At 38.3% G+C, this 20,663-nt stretch overlaps 1 protein-coding gene across 8 annotated transcripts in view; it reads right to left on the reverse strand.

Annotated features, from left to right (window-relative positions):
* NCOA6 (nuclear receptor coactivator 6) overlaps nt 1–20,663 on the reverse strand; it is a 101,523-nt gene that overhangs the window by 80,515 nt on the left and 345 nt on the right. For 6 of the 8 annotated variants that reach the window (XM_078057117.1, XM_078057116.1, XM_078057115.1 and 3 more), the window contains exon 2: nt 3,663–3,739. The exons of 1 other annotated variant lie outside the window; for it this stretch is intronic. The gene's annotated coding sequence lies outside the window, so the exon portion shown is untranslated. Of the gene's footprint in view, nt 1–3,662; nt 3,740–19,611; nt 20,209–20,663 lie in introns of those variants that run through there. One more of the 8 variants, XM_078057112.1, reaches the window with a different exon arrangement.

Raw genomic sequence — 20,663 nt, forward strand, 5'->3', positions numbered from 1 at the left:
AAAGAGATACAGTTTGATATAGGAAGGTAAAGAAAATTTCACAAGCTGCTTTTCCCCCCAGTCCTATCTAGACCTAGCCTGGCACTAAGCCATTCCTTCTTTGGGACAAGTATTTCTAAGATGGCCACCAATTATTCCAGGTTTCTGGTATTCACATCCTTGTGTAATCTCTTCCCCATGAGTGTGGGCTAGCCTAGTGACTAGCTTGTAACCAACAGATGTTAATGATGGGATGTCACTTCCATGATTAGGTTATAAAAGATGGTGACTTCTATTTCCCTAGAACACTCTAATTATTGCCTTCTCAGCATGCCACACTGGAGAAGCCCACACGACAAGGAACTGAGAGCAGCCTCCAGCTAATAGCCAGTGAGAAACCAAGGCCCTCAGTTCAACATCCCTTGAGGAAGTGAATTCTACCAATAACCAAATGAGCTCAGAAGCAGTTTCTTCTTCAGTCAAGCAGATGAGACTCCAGCCCTGGCTGACAACTTGACTGCTGCCTCTGAGAGACTCCAACACAGAGGACTCACCTAAGCTATATCCAGATTCCTGACCCATGGAAACTGTGCCACCATAAGTATGTGTTGTTCTAAGCTGCTAAATTTGTGGCAATTTGTTATGCAACAATAGATAACTAATGGACTCTCCCTGGATATCCTGCTGAATATTCACCTCCTTCAAAACTGGCAGGGGACGCCTGGGTGGCTCAGTCGGTTAAGCGTCTGCCTTCAGCTCAGGTCGTGATCCCAGGGTCCTGGGATGGAGTCTCATGTCAGGCTCCTTGCTCAGTGGGGAGCCTGCTTCTCCCTCTGCCTCTGCCCCTCCCCCAGCTGGTGAGCATTTTCTCTCTCTCAAATAAGTAAATAAAATCTTTAAAAAATAAATAAATAAAACTGGCAGTTTCTTTAAAAGTTGGATATACCATACAACCCAGCATCCTATTGCTAGGGATTTACCCAACAATGAATGAAAATATGTCTACACAAAGACTTGTGTAAAAATGCTTATAGCAGCTTTATTCACAATTATCAAAACTGGAACCAACCCAAATGTCCATCACAGGTAAATGGATAAACAAACAAGTTACATTCATACAACAAGATACTACTTAGCATTAAAAAAAACCAAACTACTGATACATGCAACAACATGGATAAGTATCAAAACTATGCTGAGGGGTGCCTGGGTGGCTCAGTCGTTAAGCACCTGCCTTCGGCTCAGGTCATGATCCCAGGGTCCTGGGATCGAGCCCCACATCAGGCTCCCTGCTCTGCGGGAAGCCTGCTTCTCCCTCTCCCACTCCCCCTGCTTGTGTTCCCTCTCTCGCTGTATCTCTCTCTGTCAAATAAATAAATAAAATCTTAAAAAAAAACTATGCAAAGGGAAAGAAAGCTAGACACAAAAAACATAATATATGAATTTCTAGAACTCTAGAAAAGCAAAGCAATATATTGATGGGGGTGCTGGGATGGAGAGACTGCAAAAGAGTATAAAGAAACTTTAGGGAGATCGAAATTTTCTATACCTTGGTTGTAGTGGTTGTCTCATAATAAATAGTATAAACTAATAAATACTCATCGAAACATGTTTCACTTTAAAATGGATGCAGGGGGGGTGCCTGGGTGGCTCAGTCGGTTAAGCAGCTGCCTTTGGCTCAGGTCATGACCCCAGGGTCCTGGGATCGAGGGGGCTCGATGGGAGCCTGCTTCTCCCTCTCCCCCTGCCTGTTGCTCCCCCTGCTTGTGCTCTCTTTCTGTCAAATAGATAAGTAAAATCTTAAAAAATATAAAAATAAAAAATGGATGCAGGTAAAAAATAAATAAAATAAAATGGATAATTTGTATGTAAATTATACCTCATTAAGTTGATAAAAAAAAAAACCTTCGTCAAGCCTTAACTCCATCTGATACAACTGTTTCCATTATCCTACCTCAGCCGTCAAACAGTATTCTACAGATAAATTACCCAAACGGCAGAGAATCTGGGGTGGTTTGAATTTTACAGTAGCTACAACTTACAGAACACTATTATATATCAGGCACTGTTCTAAGCACTTTGCATTATTAACTCAATTAGTACACCCAACAATTCCAAGGAATAGATTCTATTAACCCCTTTTTTTCCAAATGAGGGAACTTAGGCACAGAGAAGTAACCTGCTTACGACCAGACTGCTAGTAAGTGACAGAGCCATTATTCAAGTCCAGGCAGTCTGATTCTAGAGGCTGGGCTCTCCACAACCACCCCACTCTCTCAGACCACTGGAGTATTCGCTAAAAGCATATTCTCACCTCACTGGAGACTGACAGTCATTCACTCATTCAACAAATATTTAGGCACACAGTATATGCCAGATATTGTTCCAAATGCTAAAGATACAATGGTGAAGAAAATACAGACATGGTACCTGCTTTTATGGGGCTTACATTCTAGTAAGAACTTAGGTTTAAAGCATGGGATTCTTTTTTTTTTTTATTAATTAACATATAATGTATTATTTGTTTCAGGGGTACAGGTCTGTGATTTATCAGTCTTACACAACACCCAGCGCTTACCACAACACATACCCTCTCCAATGACCATCACCCAGCCACCCTATCCCCCCACCCCTCTCCCCTCCAGCAACCTTCAGTTTGTTTCCTAAGATTAAGAGTCTCTATGGTTTATCTCCTTCTCTGGTTTCGTCTTGTTTCATTTTTTCCTCTCTTCCTCTATGATCCTCTGCCTTGTTCTTAAATTCCACATATCAGTGACATCATATGATAATTGTCTTTCTCTGATTGACTTATTTCTAAAGTGCAGGATTCTAAAATCAAAATATTTATCCCCTTATTTATGGAAAAAAAGTCACAAGTTGCAATAGGGGCCAGATCTGTTTTAGCTAGAGCTGTTGTTCCCAAACTTGTCTGCACTTTAGAATCACCTGCGGATCTTTTAAAAATTCCAAAATCCACATCATATTCCCAGGCCAATTAAATCACAATGGAGTGAAGAGTAGGGAAGGAAGGGAAACAAAGGCATCAATAATTTGCCAAGTTCCACAGGTGAGTCCAATGTGAAGACAAGTTTGGGAAATCACTAAGCTAGGGTTTTTATCTGACTGAATAATGATAAAATTCATTCACGGTGACAGAGTGAGACATAAATGAATGGGGAGGGGAGCCAAAACTCTATATACTTGTCTTTCTCTGAATCAGAGATTTCAAGGTACCTTTTTTTTTTCAAGGTTATAAATTCTGAAAACATGAGAAAGAGGGCCAAATATTTTCCTTCTTGGCTTATTCATGCCTCCATTCCCCTCCAGGATCATAGACAACTAAGATACTCACCTTTTAATCTTTTTTTAGTACTTCCCATGAAACCAATAAAGAATTCTGCCATATTACATATATTCAACATAACTCAAAAAGACAAGGCTCACTTGCTTTTCTATTAAGAAACTGCTTTTCTAATAAGCAGATCTCATTTAATTCAGTTGCTTTGGGTCCCATTTACATGTCAAATGCAGCCTGCCAAACTAAAATGCCCCATGGACAGTGAGATCAAAATGCCTTCTTTTTAAAAAAGTAAACTCTATTTCTATCTAATTCAATCCTTATCAACTGAAATCAATTTTTTAACAAAATAAGATTGCATTTGTATTCTATATAAACAACAGACCTGTTTAAGAACTCTCTGACCACTCTCAGAAAAGATAACAGATGTTCAGTAGGACCCCTCTCCATTCCATCCAGGACCTAGATAGAAAGGGAAAGGGGCAAAGAGGAAGACAAGAAACATCAGAAGAAAAGACTAAACATATAAACCCAATAAACCTATTCAAAGTAAATTTTTGTGACTGGCCAAATTCTTTCTTTCTACCACTGTTTCTGCTAATTTCACTCTAAAAAGGGTTGTTAAAAGATATGAGATTACCTATAGTCTCAAATCCAGTGGTTTTTTAAAAAGGAAAGCTTTCATAATCATCAAGAAAGCTTTTTCAAAATACATCAATAGTGGTTATACAAGGGTGTTCATTTTATAATCATTACCCTTATGATTTGTGCACTTTGCATTGTATGTGTCCTACTTTAGTTAACAAATATGAAAAAACAGATATATCTCTCTTGGGCAGAACCCCTGAAGGATTCTAATGAAGTATGTAGCAGAAACAGTCCCACAGAGGTTGCATGATTTGCCCTAGATCATGTATGTAGTTAGCTACAGACTAAGTCTTTCTTGTCACTTTCCTACCCTTTCTGTTGTAAAACTATAAACGTGCTGATAATAATATACTTTTTAATTTAACATTTATTCTCCTACTTATACTCTGAAAAAATTTTCATCACAAATGACAATGCAAAAACCAAACAAGCAAGCAAACAGAAAATATAGATGTCCTGGGTTCAAAGCTGTGCACTATCACAGCTGCTGCACCATCTGCATAAGTAAGTTAAATAAAGCCTAATTTAATTATTATTCTATCTGCTTTCACTTTAACCAATGAATATCTGGTTATGGAGTGATCTGTAATGGGAGTGGGGGTATGGGCAAAATGGGTGAAAGGAAGTGGGAGGTAGGTGAAAGGAAGTGGGAGGTAGGTATAGGCTTCCAGTATGGAATGAATAAGTCATGGGGATGAAAGGTTTAGCATAAAGAACATAGTCAGTGATATTGTAATAGAGTTTTAGGGTATCAGATGGCAGCTACATTTGTGGTGAACATAGCACAATGTATAGAATTGTCAAATCACTATAGTGTACACCTGAAACTACTGTCACATTCTTTTTTTTTTTTTTTAAAGATTTTGTTTATTTATTTGACAGAGAGAGACACAGCGAGAGAGGGAACACAAGCAGGGGGAGTGGGGGAGGGAGAAGCAGGCTTCCCGCGGAGCAGGAGCCCGATGCGGGGCTCGATCCCAGGACCCTGGGATCATGACCTGAGCCGAAGGCAGACGCTTAACGACTGAGCCACCCAGGCGCCCCACTACTGTCACATTCTATGTCAACTATACTTTAATTAACAGCTTTGTAAAATAAGAATCCTAGAATTCTTCTGGATTCTGCCTCATAAACACAAGCGTATCTTCAGCTTGTGCCAAATATAAATCTTCCAGATTTGCTGTCTGGGTGTAAAACCTTCCCTTCTCAGAGATGGCTAGTATAGGGGTGCCTGGCTGGCTCAGTCAGTAGATTCTTGATCTTGGGGTTTTAAGTTCGAGCCCCATGTTGGGTATAGAGATTACTTAAAATCTTAAAAAAAAAAAAGATGGCTAGTAATAATATCCTCAATACTTTATCAAGAGACTCTTCTACATGAATTTTTAACTTTATATTTTGAAATCATTTCAATCACTTCTCAGCCTTTTGGCTAAGATCAAGTGAAATCATTTCAAACTTACAGACCATAAGTTATTATTTTTTTTAAAAGATTTTAAGTATCTCTATACCCAATATGTGGGGCTCAAACTCACAACCCTGAGAGCAAGAGTCACATGCTCCACCAACTGAGCCAGCCAGGCACCCCCATGAGTTATTGTTTAAATAGAAATTATGTGTAGAGGGCGCCTGGGTGGCTCAGTCGTTAAGCATCTGCTTTTGGCTCAGGTCATGATCCCAGAGTCCTGGGATCGAGCCCCGCATCAGGCTCCCTGCTCAGCGGGGAGCCTGCTTCTCCCTCTCCCACTCCCCCTGCTTGTGTTCCCTCTCTCGCTGTGTCTCTCTCTGTCAAATAAATAAATAAAATCTTAAAAAAAAAAAATTATGTGTAGAGAAGTCCCTCATAATTTCTAATCCAGAATTTGAATACTTTGAATGGATGCATTTGTTCAACTATCCTTTACCAACTGCTTATTATGTACTAGGCAGGGTAGGTACCTTCCTGCTCCTGAAGTTACTATATAAGAAACAAAAATTTTGTAGAATGAGGAATTTAAATAACATTTATATGAATGCCTAAATCTGGATATTACACTTACAGTACTTAAAATAAGTTGGCCTGTTAACCACATAGCCTTAAAAGTTTCGAGATAACTTATAAGGCATTTAAAAAGTGAATAAACAGTTAAATGTGAACTGTCAAAATGATCTGTCATGGCACAACTAAAGATCCAATCCCATCCTTCCTACACCTCCTGAATCTCTTATAAAACTATTACATGCTTCCTGTTCCTAAGCCCAGGGCTCCCAAGGGAAGATTTATGCAAACCTCCAATCAAATCATAGAAACTTAGTACCTGAAAGGATCCACAAAATGCCTGTCAGAGAGATTGGCATTTCAATACTATAACAACAATTGGTTTGCTCCTGGTAGGAATAATAGATAATTTAAGGGATTAGGGAATATTAACGTTAATTTTTAAATTTCAATTCTGACATTTTAGCATAAGAAACAAAAGATAAATTCGTGAAATATGAAATTTGAGATTCCTAGAACTACTCATCCTAAACACAAATATAGTTAATTTAAGCACAATATAAACCAACAAAATAAGTCAGAGGCTCAAAGAGATTTTCCCCATATTGTTAGAGGTCATGAAAGTGGATAAAGTAAAATTTAGAAAAAACTACTTTATACATCATGTTCTAATTATGAACACCACTGTGTTCTTTTAATCCTAATAAAGCTACAGTAAAAATAAATAAATAAATAAATAACACAGGTTTGGAGTACCAGTCTTTTAATCCATGCTCAAAATATACAAATAACATTGAAAAGTTGATCAAATCCTACAATATAGGAACTACTAAAAACTTCCCTAAAAATAAACTGAGAACCTTAGCAGAGTAAGAACTAGAGAGTCCTTGACAATCATCTGGTCTAATATCCTAATGGAAAAATTGAGGCCTGAGTGAATAGTTTGAAGTTTCTTAGTAGTAGGAAGGTCTTTCATTTCATATGTGACACTTCTTTACAAAAGAATTCATTTTAAAAGCACTAGAAAAGTATGGTATAATAAATAACAATAAGAATGAATGTTGTCTTGCCATAAGATGGAAGACAGCTTTAAAGAACTATGGCGGAAAAACAAAAACAAAAAACAGTGGTGGGGCACCTGGGTGGCTCAGTTGGTTAAGCAACTGCCTTTGGCTCAGGTCATGATCCCAGGGTCCTGGGATCTAGCCCTGCATCGGGCTCTGTGCTCGGCGGGGAGCCTGCTTCTCCCTGTCCCGCTCCTCCTACTTGTGCTCGCTCTCTGTCAAATAAATAAAATCTTTAAAAAAAGAACAATGGCTTTTTTTTCTCTCTATTAAATTTCCAAAACAGTTAAATCATGAGATCTGGGCTCTAAGTTACAGAAGTCCCTAGGCCGTCATTCTAAGAGTTTACCAGTGTTTCTTCTTCTCCATTGTCTTATATTCATAATGACAGTGTTGTCAGGCTTTTCTCTCTCTCTTTTTTTTTTTTGCTTTATGCTCTTAAAATTGTCACTTTTTAAATCAAACACTGAAGTTGTAAGATCAGCTTTTAAATCCTGTAGCTACCATTTCATCATTATTGATGACCCAGATAAATCCACTTAGCAAACCTGTAGACAGAACTGTATTAGGTGAATACACTATTGCTAATATTTTCAAACACAGACATAGGATTCAAAATAACTTGGAACAGTTTAAAAAGTATTTCTTCAAAGTTCAAAAGAGATTACTTAAAAACTAGAAAATCTATACTATGCTTATCGCCAAACAATGAAAAAGAGAATATTTTGATCAGAAGAGGAAATTCAGTGGCAAGATAAACAGGTTATTTATACTTAAATAAAGCACAAAGAAATAAATCTCTACCCAAATTGCAAAAAAGAGAAAAACAAAATTAAGGTAAAAAATTAGTAACAATAAAACAAAAATATAAAAATTCATTAGTGGGGTGATGATAAGCAAGACATGAACCCATAAGTAATAAAAACTGACAGACATGATCAGGTAAAAATAAAAATAGTCTGTATGTCAAAGAAACCACAAAGTCAAAAGCCAAATGATAGACTGGGATAATATATTTGTACCCTGTGACAAAAAAATGGGTTAATATCCTAAATACACAAAAGCACCTACAAGTTGATTAAAGAGTACAAAATTAACCACCCAAGAGAAAAACAAGAACTGGTAAAGGCAAGCAGAATAGAGAATACAAATGTAAAATGAATGTATACAACTTATTAATGGTCAGGGAAATGAAAATAAAAATAAGAAAACTCTTCTCAGCTGACTGGCAAAAACTAAAAAGATAATTGTTATCCAGTGCAAGTGGGAATAAGAACTGCAACAACCTTTATGGAAAATAACTTGGACGTTCATAATACTCACATTGTAAGTTTACCTTTTACCCCATATTTGGGGATTTATCCTACAGAAGTAAAAACTCCATTTCGTAAAGATATATGCACAAGGATATCCACTATTTGTGACGGGGAAAATAAAATTAGAAAAAACCTGATGCCCCTTCAGAAACCTACATAAATGAAACATTATGCAGCCAGAAAAAAATGAGTTAGATATCTGTTTAATGACACAGAATGAAATACATATTCTACAAAGTAAAAAAAAACAGAATTTGTAGAATAATGTGTATGGCATCATGATAATCTTATAAGAGAGAAAATGAATCAGTATGTAACTTATTTCTAAGACTATAGAGAAAAATATGAAAGAACCACACTAGGCTATTATACTTGGGTAGGTTGGAGGACAGGAACTAGAGAGGAGGAGAGGACTGACTTTTTCTTCATGTACTTCAGATGATGCTCAAGTAGTTTCAATATGCCTATCTGGTTTGGAAGGAAAATCCTATTTAATTCATAACAGAAAAGAAATAGAATTAAGAAAATGGGTGTATAAAAGCAACCAAATGAAACACTCAAAGACCAAGAAATAAAAATACAGGGCACTTACTGAATGGAGCACTGGGTGTTATACACAAACAATGAATCATGGAACACTACATCAAAAACTGCTGATGTAATGTATGGTGATTAACATAAATAATAAAATTAAAAAAAAATACATTCTGGGTGCTTTTTGGGTGGGCATGTAAAACAAATGTAAACCCAACTTTTATGAATTTGAGATTTACCTCCATTTCAAAAAGAAAAATGAAAGAAATTTTTGATACAAGAGCTTTATGCTTTTTAGGTTTGTCTGCTTAGATTGTTTTTTTTAAAAGGAAACACATCTCATCACAAAATCTTGTGAAAGAAATGTCCCCTATTATATATTTGCAATCTGTATCCTTTTTTTGGTTAAGTTACATTGGATTTCAGCTATATTTTGAAACTTGAAATTTATCTATTGTAACAACTCACTACTGGTTACACTGAATAAAATTTTTAAACACAGTGCAAAATTAAAAGGAAAAAAACTAAATCATTTGACAAATGGTCAAATGATATTAAAAACTAGCTAAAAGATTTAAAAAAATACTCAGCTTAATAAAAGTAAAAAATATATTTGCTAGTCACAGAAGAAAAAAATGCAACTTCACAAATAGAGAGATCTGGAAGTCACAACCTTAAACCTGTGATCAAAGTTATCATCAACAGTGGGACAACTAGACATTTGTGTACCTTGTGATTTGATGCAATGTGAGGAATATTTAAGTATTTTTGCCAAAATTTTCAGCTATAATCTAATCAAGTCTTTAAACCTTCAGCTTAGGGAAATATAAGAAATAAAGGAATAAATATCATGAAGAAAATAATCAGATAAATTCAGAATGTAGGACATTAAAACTGCTTTGGTCTCAACAAATCAATGCCATGAAAAAAAATTAAAAAGGTGAGGAAGCAGACAAGGAATGGGAACTGTTCCAGATGTTAAAAAGACTACAACTGCATAAATAATAACATGCAAATGCAATGCATGGTCCTTAAATTTGATTTGAATAAGTCAGCTATAAAAGTCATCTGGTAGACAATGAGGGAAACTTAAATACAGACTGACTGTTAGATAATATCAAGGAATTACTGATAATTTGTTAGATATGATAACAGTATTGTGATTATGCAGAAGAATGTATTTGTAAGAGATGCATGCTAAAATGTTTAAAGGCATAGTTTCACGATGTCTTTATTTTTATTTTTTTATTTTTCCTGCATTTCTCATTTTTATTTGACAGAAAAAGTTGCTCTTGCTGTACAGATTTAAAAAAACCAAAATGCCTTTAAGAATAGGTGGTGGGTGTAAGGGTGTTTATTCTACTATTTCAGGGGTTGTTTTTGTATGTTTGAAATTTTTCATATAAAATATTTAAAATATTTTAAAAATCCACAAAATTGTGAGGTACCACTATTATACTGGAAGAAAAAAATTATAAAATCCAATAATAACTTGTGGCTAGTGGCAATATAAACTGGTTGTTATTCTAAAGAATAAGCGGGGGCGCCTGGGTGGCTCAGTCATTAAGCGTCTGCCTTCGGCTCGGGTCTTGATCCCAGGGTTCTGGGATCGAGTCCCGCACTGGACTCTCTGCTCTGCAGGAAGCCTGCTTCTCCCTCTCCCGCTCTCCCTGCTTGTGTTCCCTCTCTCGCTGTGTCTCTCTCTGTCAAATAAATAAATAAAATCTTTTAAAATAAAATAAAGAATAAGCTGACAAGATAGCTAAAAAGTGATTATCCTTGGACCAAACTCTATCATTTTAGAGAATATATTCTAAGAAAAAAATTGGGGGAAAAAAAGACTTATAATAACATGTTACAGCAGTATAATTGAGAATTTTTTTTTTTAATTTTGTTTATTTATTTGACAGAGACAGACACACAGCGAGAGAGGGAACACAAGCGGGGGGAGTGGAGAGGGAGAAGCAGGCTTCCCACGGAGCAGGGAGCTCAATGCAGGGCTCGATCCCAGGACCCCGGGATCATGACCTGAGCCGAAGGCAGACGCTTAACCAACTGAGCCACCCAGGTGCCCTAATTGAGAATTGCAAACCAAAAATAAAAACAAAATGGAAATCACCCCAAATACCAAATAAACAGAGAGTATTTAAACTTTGGTTATTATGTATCCAATAAAAATAAGTATATAAACATGGGCGAAGTACCTCAATATATTGCCAAATGAAAAAACTATAAAAAAAAACTATATGAATTAAACTTGTAAAGACTGTACACATATGCTAATGACTAGAAAAATTTTTGTAATATTTAAACACAATTTTAAAAATTTCATGGGGACACATGCTCTTAGAGAATATATGAACAATGCAAATATACAATCAGGAAGAACTGCCTAGAGACAAATAAGGAAAAGCAACTGAGCTCTACCGTTGACCACAGTTTGAATGAGCATTCACAATTTGAATAAAGTCCTATTGTGGACAAAAGTCAACATAACTATCATTAAAAGGACGAAGAAAAGGGGTACCTGGCTGGTTTAGTTGCTGGAGCATGCAGCTTTTGATCTCAAGGCCGTGAGTTCAAGCCCCATGTTGGACATGGAGCCTGCTTAAAATTTAAAAAAAAAAAATAAATTTTTTTTTAAAGGACACAGAAAAAAAGTGTATCATTGGTTTGGACAGTACAAAATCTTCCTCAATTTTTTCCATTAGTCAGATGTTTAGAAAAGATATGGAAAGACTGAAGAGTTCTGAGAAAAATCAAGAGATTAAAAAAAAAAGATGGAAAAGAGGTGATTTTGAAGAAAACTTTGAAAGAAAATGAAGAGTGACATGATTATTAATACTGAAATCCATGGAGAGGCTTCTGAAAAATCCTAAAAAGCTGATGTATCTCAATATCCATGGATGACTGACCAAGAGGCTAAAAAAACCCTCAAGGTTTGTTGTTGTGGTGTTTTTGCAAGTGCTGTTTTTTTTACATAAGAGGGATTCCCTGACCATCCTGGTGAAAAGTTACTGGCATGGGCAAATGAGGGAGGCTGGGTGTGTTAAATCACCAACCATTTGTTTTTCTTCGGGGTGTCTACTTATCCATGATCACTAGATCACAGAATCTCCCTAAAGCTTGAATTAGCTATCCAAAGCTTGAATCAGTTACCACCATATTTCAAAATTCTGCAGTGCCATCCTGTTCCCACACACAACCCACTCAGAAACATTTGAATGTCCTAGATCTGGCATCTAGGGCCCCAACAAACTACTCTGGCTTCATCTCCCTACAAAGCCCCCGCTCAGCAGGGAGTCTGCTTGTCCCTCTGCCCCTCCTCCTGCTCTTCTTCTCCCTCTCTCTCTCAAATAAATAAATGAAAATCTTAAAGAAAAAAAGAAAAGAAAAGAAACACCAAGAACTGATGGAAGCCAGGAAGAGGCAAGGAAAGATTCTACCCTGACTCAAAGAGAACATGGCCCTGCTGACACCTTGAATTCAGGTTCTAGTGGCAAAAGCTGTAAGAATAAATTTTTGTTTTAAGTCACCCAGCTTGTGGCAGTTTGTTACAGCAGCCCTAGGAAATATACCACCGTTTCCATGAAGCCTTCCCTGATCCTCCTGGTAGTAGTACTCTCTCTCTCTCGAATTTCCATAGCATTTACAGTTTCATTTAAAACGTTTATCCCCCCCCCCTTTTTATTTATGTTCATCTCACTTTCCCAGATGAATTAGTTTCCTGGAAGGCAGAAACTAATTACTCAACAACTGGATATACCTCTCAACACTGGTAGGCAGTCAATATATACTATCACAATATTTTCCTCCATACTTAATTATTCTGATTGCAATGCTTCTGAATGAGTCATCTCCACATATACTGAAGAGTTGAACACAATCTAAAAGAACTCAGCTGAAGGCTCATTCTTTTTAGGAAGCATTCCTAGATTCAGACTTACACCAGTTATATCAATATATTTCACACTGATATGTGCATACATGTATATGCACACACTGCTGTTAATACCCACAATGGGAAAGAATATTTAACAAATCCATTATTTGGATTTGGTCTATTGATCGGTCTCTTATTAAGTCTAGTCAGATGTTGGTTTACCTAAAATCTTCTCACCTATACTAGCATTTGGTGGTTAACCACAATGTCTTTGATTTTTCCAAGTGTTTGAACTTCTTAAGTCTGTATTTTATAGAAGGGACACAGTCTTACTTTCATATAATATTTAAAATTACAAGGGACTTAACCTAATGAACAATTTCCCTCCGTAAAACCCAAAACAGGAATCTGATTCACAAATTTTCAACTATTTCTTCTTGTGAGAAACTGCTGTGGTCTGGTCTTTAGATAATATACATAATGGTACTATAGAACTAATATCCAACAGGTTCAATATTGGTAAAGGTGCCAGTTAATGGGAGCTTTTGTTGCCTCTCTGTGTGCATTGGGTTGGGAGGGGGCAGGGGTGGTGGTTGTAGCTGGTTAATGTTAAATACAAACCTAAATATCTATTTAAAGTATGAATGTCCTCTGAATTTGGTGATCATTAATATTAACAACAAAGATTTTTTCCCTGGCTTTACTGAGATATAATCGACATACAGCATTGTGTTAAAGTGTACAATGAGATGGAAACACATATATACTGTAAAATTACCACAATAAATTTAGTTAACACATCTACCACTGCACACAATTACTTTTTTTTTTTTTTTTTTTTTTGGTGTGTGGCAAGAACATTTAAGATCTAATCTACTCTTTCAGCAACTTTCAAGTATATAATACATTATTGTTAACTACTGTCACCATGCTGTACACTAGATCCCCAGAACTTATTCATCTTACAACTGGAAGTTTATATGCTTTGACCAACATATCTTCATTTCCCCTACCCAGAGGCCCTGGCAACCACCATTTTCTGTTTCTGAGTTTAGCTTTTTAACTGACATAGTTAATATTCTATCTGACCCAGTACAATTCTTCACAAGTTTAAGAAGATGTGGCTCCAGGCTTTTGCTTTATAGGGTTTATACATAAAATATAGCTTATCACCAAATTCTAGGGCTACCTTACTCCCTCCAACAAAGCCACAGTACTCCCTTTATGTACACATCTACCTATACCTCTAGGCGTTTATTAATTAACTCAGCAAATGATTATTGAGCTCCTAGGCAGCCACTTCAAGTCCTTTTTAGAATAAAGTGACATAGAAAAAGATGACATTTTTAAAAAATAAATGTGCCAGACAACACAATAGGTAGACAGTGGAGCTGAAGGACGGGAGGGACAAACAGACACAGGGTCAGCTCTAAAAGAGCACCGAATATAGTGAGGAGGAAAAGAGTAAACTAGCTCCATATTTCTCCTTTCTCCTCATACTGTTCCTACATTCACTAGCAGGCTTACCTTCCTAAGATACAGATTTCATTATGTCACCATATGGTTAAAAACTTTTGAGGATTCCCCATTAGTCGATCAAGTCCAAATTTCCTAGCCTGGAACTGAAAAGGATTCAAAGCCTTCCCTGATTCACCTGTATAGGATACAGAGACTAACACAGGCCTTGGAATTAGACTGCCTGGACTCAAATTCTTTCCCCAACAACTGTTAGCTCTTTTCCTCAGTTTATCTGTAAAAAGGTATAAAAATTAGTGCCCTATCTCACAAGGTTGTTGTGAGGATTAAAAGAAACACTACTTATTAAATGCTTGGCAAGCTATCTGGCAAATAGTACACATGCAAGAAACGTGAGCTACTACTATTATTATTGCTATTGTTCAATCTCCATTTCCAGCCTGACCTCCAACTATAGCCCTGTAACAATCCTGTTCTCCAGCCAAACTGGACTCTTTACTATTTCCTAAATACACATCTCTACACCATTCTTGACAGCTCCATAACACATTACCTACACCCGTCATGACACTTAAACTCTGACTAGAATCATCTTTGTATCCTGCAGAGTTCTAGCCTAATACATATGGTAGGGCTCAATAAATGTTTGGCAAATGAATTAATTCTTGTTTTTCCTTTCTCTCATCCAACCACCCTCCTGGAAAACAGCCCCACATCACAATTAAAAAGATCTCTTCTGTAATGTTTCATAAAGCTGGACAGCTAGTTTTCTTTTCTACCACCAATGTGGTAATTTCTAATGTATCCAGCACATAGTAGATGCCTAAATATTCAGTGATTTGAAATGAATTTCATTTCATCTTTTAATTTCAATTATCATTTTATTCATTATGCTCAAGAATGACGCATCCTTAGAAATAGACTTTGGTTTTTACCTGCCCACAAACTCATCTGTCAATTTCTGACCATCCTGACCCTTATCCCAACATATCATTTATTGGTTTAGAAGAGATATTTAAAACCTCAGTGAAGTAAGAACCAGAAAATCAAATGCCTACAGAGTAATGAAAGTAAATGAGCAAAACAAGAGAGTAATGAGGACCTCAGAGCATTAGGAAACAAACACCCATCATACCTAAAAGCTTTAGCTTTTACTCTGTTGCTATGAGAGAATATTGAGTTTGGTGTTGATAGATCTTCCAAATTTTTCAAGGTAAAAAATCTGTGTACATTTGAGCCAAACAAAACATATCTGCAGGTCAAATCCAACCACAGACTGCTGGTTTGTATCCTCTGTTACAAAAGTTCTCCGCAAAAGAAGTGATGGGGTGAGAGGAGTTCCATCCCAGTGGAAAGTCTGCAGCAGCAGCTAAAACTGCAGCAAATGGAAGCATCTCCTGTAACACTCAGCCTACCTCTCAACCATTCTGTTTTGACCTGAAAACCAAATTAAACAGACAATTGTATTGAGTACATTGAGCTCCTACTCTGTGCCAGGTGCTGGAAATCAGAAATGAACACAGTGCTAAATATAAGCTAACATTATTGAGCATTTCCTAGGTGCCACACTGTTCCACACGTTACATGAATTAAATCACTTAATCCTCACACCCTCTGAGATAAATACTATTATCCTTCTTTTATTTTTTTTCCCCAAGGATTTTATTTATGTATTTGACAGAGAGAGACACAGCGAGAGAGGGAACACCAGCAGAGGGAGTGGGGGAGGGAGAAGCAGGCTTCCCGCGGAGCAGAGAGCCCGATGCGGGGCTCGATCCCAGGACCCCGGGATCATGACCTGAGCCGAAGGCAGACGCTTAACCAACTGAGTCACCCAGGTGCCCCATCCTTATTTTAAAAACTAAGGAAACTTGGGACATCTCGCTGGCTCAGTAGGTAGAGCATACGACTCTTGATCTTGCAGTGGTGAGTTCAAGTCCCACACTGGGCTAGCTGGCTATCTAGCTACATACATACATACATACATAATACATATATTCATACATACATACACAAAATAAAAGCTGAGGAAACTGAGGCACAAAGAGGTTACACAACTTGTCCAAGGTCACACAATTAGCAAGCAGTAGAGCTAGAACTAGGACCTTAGTCAGACTCCACCAAAAGAGCACACAATTTGAAAACAAAGTGCCATTCAATAAATGGTGCTGGGATAATTGGTTATACATACGAAAAAAATGAAACTGGACCCTATCTCACATCACACATTAAGAGTCAACTCCAGATAGATTAGAGATCTAAACATCAAAGGCAAAACAGTGGAGATTCAAGAAGATAATATAAAGAATAATTGCAAATCTTGGGGGAGGAAAAGACTGATAGATTTGACTTTGTTAAAATTCACAAATTCTTTTAACAAGAGAAAAAAAGAGATTTAAAAGATTAACAACAACCTGGGAAATTATAATACACATAACCAACAAAGGATTACTAATCAGAAAATAAAAGGAAATCTTTTGAAAAAGACAACCCAATAGAAAAATGGCAAAATAAGCCCCAGCATGGTCTAAGCTGTGAAGACCTGTCACTACCACAATTGCCACACAGCAGACCCCAGAAAAGACCTAGGCGTTGCTGACCAATATAAAATATTCAGGGCTCTATGTCATACTGCAGATACACAGAGCATGGGGGACCCAGCCAGGAGGACAAATCCAAGTTGGTTATTCTCCATTTTATAGGAACTAGATGGCAAACCAGAAGCTGAACATCCAATCCTCAGACACTGATCAGATTGGCAAGCATCTTTAGTAAACGGCCAGACAGTAAATATATAGTGAACTATGTATCTTCTCTGTAAAACTACTCAACTCTGCCATAGGTAGTGTGAAATCAGCTAAAGACAATACGTAAATGTGCCTGTGTTGCAATAAAACTTTACCTGAATAGGTGGTGGGCCAAATCTGACATGGCCCATAGTTTGCTGACCTCTGACATAGAAGTTGTGATTTTCCTACATTCCCTGCTTTTCATTTTTTTATTTTTTTAAATTGGCAGGTTTTTTTTTTTTTAAGAATTTATTTGAGAGAGAGAGTGAGCGAGCGAGAGAGAGAGCACAAGCAGGGGGAGAGGGAGAAGCATACTCCCCACTGAGCAGGGAGCCCGACATGGGGTATGATCCCAGGACCCTGAGATCATGACTTGAGCCGAAGGCAGACGCTTAATCAACTAAGCCAACCAGGCATCCCTTTCCCTGCTTTTATGTCTGCTGACACTGACCACTGATTTCCTTAAGTGAAAAATACACACTTGACAGCTTCACAATGGTTTCCAAAGTCTATTACTCTACCCCAAAAAACTTCTTCCTAATTTGTGACAATTATTGCTTCATTTTCCTTTCACCCTTTTTATAACCTCTTTGACAGCCACCATCCCAAACCAAAAATCTAAAATACTCCTTTTCTCTTACCACGTGCAATGTCAATTATCAATACCTGAAAATTCTAACTTTGTTCAAAGCTCACAGCCTCTGTCATGATTAGGCTCTGCTCTCCAGTCCACCCCCATTCAAAGAACATCCATTTATTTCCTAAAAATTAAACCAAATCATACACACTTCCTCCTTGGAAACCATGAATGCCTCCCTATCAGCTAAGATTCAGTCCAAACTCCTTAGCAAAGTCCTTTACAGCCAGGTTCCAAACAACAGTTCCATCTCATCTCTGACCACTTTTTCCACACACATATTATGCTCCCACCACATTCAACTGTATTTTCTGAAAGTGCATGCCTTTACCCGGAAAGCTCTTTTCTCCAACTCTGCATCTGGCAAACTCCTCCACCTTTCAGGACACATCTCAAGTTATCACCCCTTCACAAAACCTTCCCTGACTCCTAGAGCTGAGTCGTGCCCACCTCTGTTTTTACAACCTTTGATACCGCTTTGGTATTCATCCTGAACTATCATTGTTTTTATGTTCATTTCTCTCATGAGACTGAATATCTAAAGTGAAAAGACCCTGCCTTAAAGACCTTTGAATCCTCAGAGCCTGGCATAATGCTTGACATATCTTAGTGCACAGTAAATGTCTGCTGCATGGAAGACATGCTTGGTGGTAGGAGCAGGGTTTCTTCACCTGGGGTTCATAGATGGGAATCCACAGACAGAATTCAGAAGGGTCTGTGAACCTGGATAGGAAAAAAAACAAAACTACTTCTTTATTTTCACTAACTTCTAACTGAAAGTTACCATTTTCTTCAAATATGAATTATAGGCAACGAACCACTCTAGTATCAGAGGTATCTGTGACTCTGTCACAGTTATCACAGATATCTTTACATCATATTACAGGTATTGCTGATATCTTAAAGTATTATGTTCATTACAGTTTTTGCTGATATCTTAAAGTATTATTTATATTCATCATGTGTTTAAAATTGTAATTATCAGACCCAACACTAGATCTGATTTCTTAATGTACTGATAAATTATATCTATATTACTATTTTATAATTTGTGTATTTTGGTATTTTAATATAATGGTTTTCTCTATAAAACAGTATTTTTTTTTTTTTACTCAATTAAAAATATTATTCTGAGAGGGGTTACTATTATTCTGAGCAGCTTCACTAGATGCCAGAGGGTCCCAATGCACAAAGTCAGGCCTTCTTGCATTAGAAAGAGCCAGAACAAATGAATCTTGATGCTGCATATATGTATGGTATATACACATTGAATATATATTGAAAATCTTACTTGCTATGGACATCTTCATAACCTTTTCGTTGAAAGTCCTTGTTGATTTTATGGGAGTCCTGGAACTACTATTTCATGACTGATTTGCATAGTTTCCCTCAGAATTCTTCCATAACCCGTATGAACTTTGAACTCTTCTCTATCTTGATCAAACTTTTTTTTTTTTTTAAGATTTTTTTTTTTTTTTATTTGACAGAGAGAGAGAGTGAGCACAAGCAGGGAGAGCGGCAGGCAGAGGGAGAGGGGCAGGCAGAGGGAGAGGGGCAGGCAGAGGGAGAGGGAGAAGCAGACTCCCCACCGAGCAGGGAGTCCGATGCGGGGCTCGATCCCAGGACCCAAGATCATGACCCGAGCCAAAGGCAGACGCCCAACCGACCAAGCCACCCAGGCACCCCTTGATCAAACTTTAATTGGAGTTTGATCATGATAGAGATCCTGGGTGTGTGCCATTGTTCACTGTTATCTTTTTCGGCTTTCTGTGTCCCTCTGCTGTATAGTAGACACCCAGAACAGAAGAAGCATCCCTTAAAACTCCAGAAAGTTAGATGTCAAAAGGGTCCTGAAGATAACTTCTTTGCACAAATGGATGTGGGCTGGAAATTATCAAATAGCTGATCACCTGTACTTTTTTTGTATCCCCCCCCTTCAGTTTTTCTACTGTCAAACTAATTACCAAAACAAAACAGATTAACAGTTCTTTGATATATGCTGCCAAGCTCACCTTAACACTTTTCCCACAGCGAACAAATTCCTCTAAGGCAGCGTGTTGAATGAGGAGGCAGAGGACCTCCTCGGCCAGGAACTTGTAAGATCTTGAGGAGTCATCTTTACCTTTCTATGTCTCAGCTAAAATCACTATATGATCTAAAATTGTTACATGATCTCTAAGATCCTTGTAGTTTTTACAATTCATTCATCTTCACCATTCTTACTGGCTTCAAAAACGCCTTTCTGATGACCTCCCCAGGTGACCCTGCTCTTAAAACAGTGGGCTGTCCCCTTCCTGGGAAGACACCTTGGGTCACCGCCCACAAACAGCCCGGTCCCTCCTTTTAAAGACACACACAAACTCCCTAAGTTGATGGAGGCTCTTTCTTCTTGCCAACCAGTTCCACTCCATGCACCCCATTTGCTGGCCAGCTCCTGCACCCAAACCTCAGTCCCCTTTTTCCCTCTTTCTCATCAAAGTCTTCCTATTTTCTGTTGCTCTTCCCAATAGGGAGTAGAATATGCTAGGGGAACATATGTCCTAAGTCTCTCGGGAGTTATAAGGCTTTGCAATTCGGCCCCGCGACTCCGAGAACTGCCCCAATATGATACTCACGCCTGCATCCAAAGGGCCCCCATTTCTAATACTTCTAATGAACAGCCTCCCCCCACCCCCCGCCCTCCACAAAGAACTGTCCCGGCTCTTGACAGCCTGAGCTCGGACCCCACGCCCTCTGGGTCCTGAACACGAACAGCCTAACCAAACTCCAGTCCTGGCCTCCAGCCTCACGGACCCTGACCCCAGTTCCGTTTGGACTCAGTGTCCCTTCTCGACCCCCGCCCAAGACCCCACGGTCGGCTCCCGCCAGTTCCTCGGGCCTGGAGCGCCATCCTGTGCAGACCCCGGCCGGCCCTGCACTCCCTCAGCGCCCCAGACCCCGCGTCTCGCACCCTCCCCAACCCCGGCCGGCCCCCGCTCCCTCCAGCACCCCCGCCCGCAGGCCCGGGGCCCGCTCCCCAACATGGCGACGGGGACACGAGCGCGGCGGGCGGGGCGGCTCCGGG

This window comes from Halichoerus grypus, chromosome 10 (assembly GCF_964656455.1).
Source record: "Halichoerus grypus chromosome 10, mHalGry1.hap1.1, whole genome shotgun sequence".
NCBI lineage: Eukaryota > Metazoa > Chordata > Mammalia > Carnivora > Phocidae > Halichoerus > Halichoerus grypus.